We start from the raw sequence: 8,493 nt of genomic DNA, 5'->3' as shown, positions 1-8,493 counted from the left end.
GGGAGTGTAAACTGGAAAAACCACTGTGGAGACCATTTGGCAATATCTAGTAGAGTTGATAATACAATTCCACTTATAAACTTATACCTAAAGTCTCCCACGTTTGCACAAGAAAGCATACAGAAGTGTGTTCATTGCAGCATTATTTTATATAGTGATAAGATGGAAATAATTTTAATATCCATAAACAAAAGAATGGATACATTATTTGTGGTACATTTATATCATGGAATATAACAGGTAGGGTTTCCAGGCAGAAATTCCTGCCCATTCTCAGGAATTTTTCTCACTTTCTAGTTCCGAATCCGGAGAAAAGTTGGTCAGGAAATCCTTGAACTCACGTGGTTGGTAATATTGGCTGTCGCTTTGTGGAAATGATTCATCGTGGAGAACAGAAAACAGTTTATATCTCGGGATTCGGGATCCGGAAAGCGAAAAAAATTCCTGAGAACGGGTGGGAATTCCTGCCTGGAAACCCTAACAGGCCTGTGCTATCCAATATGGCAGCCACAAGCCTCATCTGGCTATTTAAATTTTTTAAGTTTACATTAATTAAAATTAAGTCTGCGTTTTAAATTTTAAATTCAGTTCCTCATTCTCATTAGCTGCATTTCAAGTGCTCAGCAGCCACATGTGGCTGGCTAGAGGCTACCATATTGAATAACACAGAACATTAGGTACAGAACATTCCTGTCGTTACAGAAAGGTTTGTTGGACAGCACATCACAGGAAGATAAAATGACTCTCTGGCTCTACATGTTTCAAAATATATACTCTCAAAAATATAAGGTTGAGGAAAAAGCAAGCAAGTTGCAGAAGTACACTGAGAGTATCCTCTCATTGAACTAGCTTGGTAACAAGCTATTGATAACATCAGTTATCAGGCAAGGGAAGGGAAGTGTGTGGTGAGGGATGAAGTAGCTAGGAGACTTCTCATATATATCCTTTTGCAGCATTAAAATTTCAAACCATTTAATTGTATCATCTATTCAAATATAATAAGATAATTCTCCTGGCCCCAACTAATTCAAGAAAAAAGCCTAATTCATGTACAGCCTGTTTGGACTTTGGCAAAATCATATTTATTAGTTATTTATTGAATTCTATTTACCAAGTTATCTAAAAAACTGTAACCTTGTGCTTCCTGTCTGTGATACTTTGCAATTTACACAGAATGCAAAATTTGAACATTTGCACCAAAACTTTCACAGCAAGATCTTGCTCCTTTCTCTGCATTAATTTCATGTGGGCGTGGTCAAAACAGTCTTGAAATTACTTGGAAAAGGGCAACAGACAAATGTAATATGAACATGAAACTGAACTGTAATATGTTAGCTAATAAGTAAATCTGGCTTGAGCACATTAAAAAGTTGTATATTTTCACAGATGCATAAAAATATGATAATAGTACAAAACCATTCGTGGGAATGTTAATCATCACATTTAGGCTAGAGGTTACCTCTGGGGAGGGAGGAAGGGTGTTAGGAACAAGCGTGCAGGGGCATCAGCTGAGTTTGTAATGTTTTGCTTATTTAAAAAACAGGGCAAATTATTAGTTGGATATGGGGGTGATGATGCTGGAACGTTCATTATGGCTATACTATGTTGTTTTCTACTTAAATATTTCATCGTTTGGAGAGAGAAATAGAAGGGAGAAGATTGTTTGAAGCTTTAAATGTGAAGGCCTGGATGTGAGAGAGAACGTGGCACTTTTGAGGTTTTAAGAGAAACTTCTGTAGCCAGATATTAGTGCGAGGGTGGACTTGCCTTGTAGCAGTGTGGGCAGGCGGGCGTGGGCCAGCCCACTGGACCAAATTTTAAGCCATGTTCACCATAAAAAAATATGTAAGGTCTTCTTTCTAAGAAAATAGAAGATCAGGTTCAGATACGTGAATTTTTCTTTGAAGAATGAAAATCCATTTTTAATTAGCAAAGGGCTCACTAACTAGATTTGGAAAACTTCAAAAAGCAAAATATAGCTCTCAAAGTGAATGCATTTTTACTTTGCTTGCAAGATTCTGGCATCCAAAGAGAACAAGAGAAGAATTCTCCTAGGGCTAATAAATTTGCAAATACCTTTCATTTCATATTATTTAATTGTTCCAAATGCTCACAATATGTTGTTTAGATAAATTACAATGATATCGGTGAAATTTAGTGATGGTTCAAAATCTGTATCACTTGGAATAAATGGGACATCTATGAGCTTACTAAGCTTTTCCTAAAGGTACATTATATTCAAAGACAAAAATATCAATTTGTGATTATGAAAAAGGCTCATCCCATTATATATTATTTAAATGAAGTTCACTCTAAAAGTGCTCCCCACCCCAAAACCCAAACACAGAACAATGTTCTTGCTTTAACTTTCTCTTCTATGTCATGGTAAGGAGTTTAGACTTTACTGTAAGTTTCCTATTAAAATACGTTAAACTATAAACCTAAAAAGTTTAGACTTTAGACTTCAGCAATGAGAAGCAATGCTTCTTAATCCAGGGAGTGATGTGATCGTATTTGCTCTTTTGAAACCTCACACTGGCTGCTTTGAAAATGGAGTCAGCAGGAGTTAGGAGGGGATGAGGGGAGGCAGTTGGGATGCTGCTGGAGTAGTGCAGGAGAGAGGTGAGAGAAGCCTGGCCTAAGGTGGTAGTGGTGGAAAGGCAGAGAGATCAGAGATGTGGAAAGACGCTTAGCAGGTAGAATCTGCAGGACTTGGAGGTGGATTAGATATAAGTCTGATCGTGGTGGTGGAGAGATGGTAGTTGGAGGGAGACAGGCACCAAATGTGCACAAGAGAAAATCAAGATCTCTGTTTGGACATGTCAAGGCAGGGTCGCACCTAGGGTGCACAGGGCTGAAGCAAATCTGTGAACAAATTGATTTTAAAATATACTACAAAATACATAGGCCCAAGTGAAGTGTAGTGATGTACTGATGAAAATTTAGATTAATGGGTGAAAAGATAAGCACCTGGAAAATTTCATAGCTCCCACTACAAGAAAATAGATAGCACTGTTGTCATCATTCACAATGTCATGGCTCTTTGGAATTTGTTTGAGTTGAAACAACATACGAGTAGCTTTCTTGCCTTTCCAGTTCCCTAATACCATTTACTTACGTGATACAGGGACGTCATTCCTCAGGACACGGCATCATGTGTGACCCCGGCTTCCAATGACTCGGCAATGTTACAGAGCTTCACTGATGACGACCCCAAATGCAAGTCTTACTCAAAGTACCCAAGAAAATGTAAAGGATAATTTGTTTTCTGGTCACGTTCCATTTATTATTTTGAATTTGATAATGTAGACGTAAGGAAACCCATGTTTCAACCACGTACCACAGGCCCTTGAATAACATGATTTTGTTCAATATCATTTCATTACGTTGATGAGATGCCATAGGAACTTAACTCTTGTTTATATCAATTAGCCTATGGTAAAACTGGTTTTGTTCTATGTCATTCTGCAGTCGTTCCAAGAACCTATTGACAACATTAAGGGAGGACTTACTGTATTCTCTTGAGCTCTTTAGGACACAGCAGTTGCACTCTTAGAATGTGATAATTTTCTTTTTTTTTTTTTTTTTAGGTTCTAAAGATCTTTATTGTTTATTTAATAAAATGCCCAGAATTAAACAGTCTTTAGTCTACTGTAGCTGCTCAGCAGTGCCATCAAGATCTAGTTTTTTCACGATTTCTGTTCTGCTATCCTTGGCCCTTTTCTTTTCTTCTTCATGCTTGTTGCTTCATACTCCCAAGATGGTGGCTGCAGATCCAGCCATCTTGTCCCGAGTTTCCAGACTTTGTTGCAGCAGGAACATAGTCACATGACTTAGGCTCAGCCAAACATATGTTCTCACCTGGAATTTTTTTTTTTTAATTAATTTTATTGGGGTGACAATTGTTAGTAAATTTACATAGATTTCAGGTGTACAATTCTGTATTACATCGTCTATAAATCCCATTGTGTGTTCACCACCCAGAGTCAGTTCTCCTTCCATCACCATATATTTGATCCCCTTTACCCTCATCACCCACCCCCCACCCCAGAATGTGATAATTTTCTATGATGTGGCAACCCTGCCTTTTACACATGGCCACGGCAGGGTGGCGTGAGAAGAGTAGTCCCGTTATGCAAAGAATGTCCACCCCTTGACCAGCATGACTATGGACTAGCTTGGGAGAGCACCAAGTCGCCACCTCAATGGAGGGGAAGAGGGAAAGTGCCTGTTGGGTGGCAGAGCTGAGGTCTTGAAAGTCCAAGGAGAAGGTAGGCAGTGCCACCTGCAAAGGACAACCTAGCATGAGGTGCAGAGACTTGAAGCAGGTGGGTGACTTCCCTGGGTACCAGTAGAGCCTGGGGAGCAGCACCAGTAGCCAGGGAGACAGGGTGAAGGATGCCTTTGACCACCTGACACCCTTCCAGCCTCATGTCCTCAAATTGCTCTGTTGCAGCCTTTTTTCATTCCCTACCCTTGAAGAGCTTGGCTCTGACCTTCCTCACCCTGCTGTGACTCAGTAACGCACGCTATTGGATGTGCTGTGCTAAGTGTCGCATCCATGATCTCTTTTAATTTTTACCATTGCCGCTCTGTCAGCTTATCTAACAGTGCTCCTTTGCTGGCGAGAACTTCAAAAAAGTCAGGGGCCACGTCTGTCCCGTCCACTGCGGTATTCCCAGCATCTAGTGCAATGGGGCACCTTTTTTGTTTGTTATATAAATTAACCCATTTATTATAGGCTAGCAATGTTTCAAATTGTGGAGTTTCTACTGGTCTTTCAACTCCTTCAGTCTTCTGATAGCAGACTTTACTGTGAGGGCAGAAGTGGTGCTGTAGCTCCAGGCACCACCAGCTACTGTTTTCATGCAGGAGCCACAGTGCCAGATCCCAACAGCTCATCTCTCCATCTTGGTTTTGCCACCGAAGGAGCAAGTGTACTTGGTGTGCGGGCTGATTTCAGTTTTCTTCACCATTTTCCTGAGGGAGGCACCTTGATGAGTCCCGTGTTTACCCACGATTCTCACCTTCTTGGTGCGTTTAGCCATGTCACCTCTAACCAGGCTGGAACCCAGACAGGAAGAATGTGGCACTTTTGAGTTGCCGGTGGCTCCATGTTATAGTTGGCCCACAATTTGTGTTTTTTATGTTTAATTTGTATCTTGCATAGAAAAATGAAGTGAGAGGTTATTAAGTGTAGTAACACTTTTTTTTCCTAATTGTTATTCTGAGGTACAATGACCAAAGAAAGGAGGATGTTTCCCTAGACCTACTTTAAAGGGCGTGTCTTCCCTGAATTGTGACTGCTTCTTGGAATAGGAATGGGCCTTACACCGGAGTGGCTATCTCCTGGGAGGCCTGTCCCTGCAGACAGAGGTTGTGGTGGTGGAGAGTGATGCCTTCCTGGCAACAACTGAGCCTGGAGCCTGGAGAGGAAAGTCTTTGTCTCAAGGCAGGGATCTGGGGAAGCGGAGTGTGTGCATAGACCCCCTTTTCACCGAACACCTTCCATTTCCCATCAAAGAAATGACAGTAAAATATAGAAAACTACATTTCTTTCTTCCAACCAAACTTCTAGCCCACTTAACTGACCAGTGACTTCCTAGTCTGGAGTGTGGAATTTTCCATTCTGAGAAACTCTCTAGGACCTTCATTCAGTACAGTTTGTCGTAGCCGAATTTTGTGATACAGGCATATAGCATTCCTGCAGCAGTTTCAGCTGAAACATGGATGACACCTGGACTCTGAAAGTGCCCTCAAGCCCAATGTCACATGGACACTCTCAGCTTCAGTCTTGCTTTTCTCCTCTTCTCAATCTGTGGCTGTATTTGGGTAATTTGGGAGGGTGGGGTGAGGAAGGATGAGATGGTGAAAGAGACTCCAGCCATCTGTTTGGAGTTAATGTCAGGAGTTCTCTTATCTTTCTGAGAACTGGAAAGTCACTGGGGAAATAATTACCAAATGGACTAAAAATCTCTATTAGTCTTTGGGTAGAAAAAGGCAAACAGGAAATTTCCAGTGTCCCCCATCTGACCTTTGTTTTTTCAAAAACATCTCAATTAATATCATTTAGGAAGGGGATTTCCTCCTTGGTCTCAAGGAAACTCTTTTAAAGTAATTTTTTCATACCTAGGTATGGTAAACATGTTATGGGGTATTTCAAAACACAGTGAAAACTTTTGCATTTTCATTATTTTTCCCCACTCTTTTTCTTGCGCACCTTTCCCCCCAAAAAACATAATTTTGAACATGGTATGTGTACAAGGTGGTGGTGATCTTCTTCACTTACCTTACATCATTAATTCTCTCCTTTGCGGAAAAGTCCAGGTGTAATGATGTGTTTTTGAAAGCAAATGTGTTACACTACTTTTTTTTGACTTGTGCAACCTACAATGAGGGAAACTCTAGAAACTCTAGAATCTAACTTAGCAAGATAATATACATACCGTGTTTCCCTGAAAATAAGACCCAGCTGGACAATTAGCTCTAATGCGTCTTTTGGAGCAAAAATGAATACAAGACCCGATATTATCATTTTATATTATATTATATTGTGTTATATTATATTATATTATACCCAGTCTTATATTAAAATAAAACCAGGTCTTATACTAATTTTTGCTCCAAAAGATGCATTAGAGCTGATTGTCCAGCTAGGTCTTATTTTCGGGGAAACACAGTATATGATGAATTTTAACAAGATCAGTGAGGTCCTAAACAGTAGGATATCATGATAAGGTAATTTCATGCAACAAATATAGTGAGGTAAACGAACACAATTTGCTGTAACAAACATTCCCACAAATGCAAGTTCCTATAACAAATAACCAAAGCCTTAAACTTCAGACTATAATTGCTGGAGTTAGAAGTAGACTACCACAGAGGCTACCTGACTTTATCCCACTTTTTAAAACGGAATAGTAGTTACCTTTACCTGAGACAGAGCATGCATAAACCAACCTTAAAAAAGCTTCTTCCTTTTGGCCAAATGTTGGTCCACGGTGACCTGGAGTCTATCATGATAACAAGCATGGTGTCTAGACCTGCACTTGTCCCTCTCCTGCATTGAAAGGCCTAATGTCAACAAAGGTCTTTTCTTGCAATGTTTCTCATTAGATAGCATTGTGACTTGTAACTGATTTGAACCAAGGTTGAATTACAGACTTCTTAAATTTCTTATCATTTTTTTAAGCATTTTATTTTCAATTTTTTAATTGGGGAATATTGGGGAACAGTGTGCTTCTCCAGGGCCCATGAGCTCCAAGTCGTTGTCCTTCAATCTAGCTGTGGAGAGCGCAGCCTAGCTCCAAGTCCAGTCACTGTTTTTCAATCTTCAGTTGTAGGGGACACAACCCACCATCCCATGGGGGAATTGAACCAGCAACCTTGTCGTTGAGAGCTCTGAGAAGTCGCGCTCTAACCAACTGAGCCATCCAGCTACCCAAATTTCTTATCGTTTTTATGCCACATCTGTTAATGTAGAGTCTTAAAAAAAAATCACTATTTTTTTAAGTGGCTACATCATATTCCACATGTCCTCAAATGCCTTTCATAGGATCCATGTCACTTTACAATTGTCCACTGAATGGCGTGGCTATGTGTTTCATGTGTGTCTCTTCATTTGACTGTAAGCTCTCTAAGGGCAGGGCCATGTTAGTTTTGGCTGTGTGTTGAATCACCAACAGCAGCAGTGGTAGTAGTACAGAGTAAATGTGAGATATTATATATATATGTATATGTATATCTATATATCAATTTGCATTATGTAGTAAAATTTTGTCAGCTTCCTTCTATTGGTGGACATTTTAATGGTTTCCAGTACTTTACCTTTATAAACTTTGTGCACATTTCCAATTATTTCCTTAAACTAAATTCTTAAACCAGAATGTTCATGAGATATTGAGTTTCTTGAACTGCTAGGAAAGAAGTACCGTTTTCTAGTCCCAGAAATGATGTATGGAGTACCAATCTGACAGGGAAACGTATTTTATTCTTCTCATTTCCTTTTAATTCTATTTATCGTATTGTGTTATATATTCACATAGTTCAAAATGTAAAAGTACTCCCCCTCTGCCCTGGCATGCTTTGAGTTGTCTGGTCATCTGGTCATCATGCCAACTTGGTCTTTACTTCCCACTCATCCTAGGCAATATGGAGGTTTTCTTTTCACCACAGATACTTCTTTCCTTAGGGGGTAAAAGGCTGATGGTGCATCTCAAGCCTCATGGTATTTATGTTCATCTGCCATGGGCTACTCAAATCGTGGTGCCTGGAGACAGCCCGACAATTGTCACTTGTGGATTTGGGGCAAGTGGGACTCTTCCCTAGTTCACTGTATTTCCAGGAGGTGAGTATGTGAGGACCCCTGGAAAGACCCTATGCACCCTCTTCCTTAGAGACTGTAGACAAGGACCAGGGAATCATTGCAATGTTGGAATACTTTGGAAAGAACCAAAGGCCTTCCTCTCCAGAATAAATCACAAGGCCCACTCC

At 40.1% G+C, this 8,493-nt stretch overlaps 1 pseudogene across 1 annotated transcript; it reads right to left on the bottom strand.

Moving 5' to 3' along the window:
* Positions 1-4,769: 4,769 nt before the first annotated feature.
* Positions 4,770-5,048, bottom strand: LOC308493607 (large ribosomal subunit protein eL43-like; annotated as a pseudogene). Its single transcript has one exon. The product of its transcript is annotated as a large ribosomal subunit protein eL43-like (transcript).
* Positions 5,049-8,493: the final 3,445 nt, after the last annotated feature.

Source organism: Rhinolophus hipposideros (genome assembly GCF_964194185.1).
Source record: "Rhinolophus hipposideros genome assembly, chromosome: 3".
NCBI lineage: Eukaryota > Metazoa > Chordata > Mammalia > Chiroptera > Rhinolophidae > Rhinolophus > Rhinolophus hipposideros.
The sequence above is the reverse complement of the archived record's forward strand: the minus strand, read 5'-3'. Positions and strand labels throughout refer to the sequence as shown.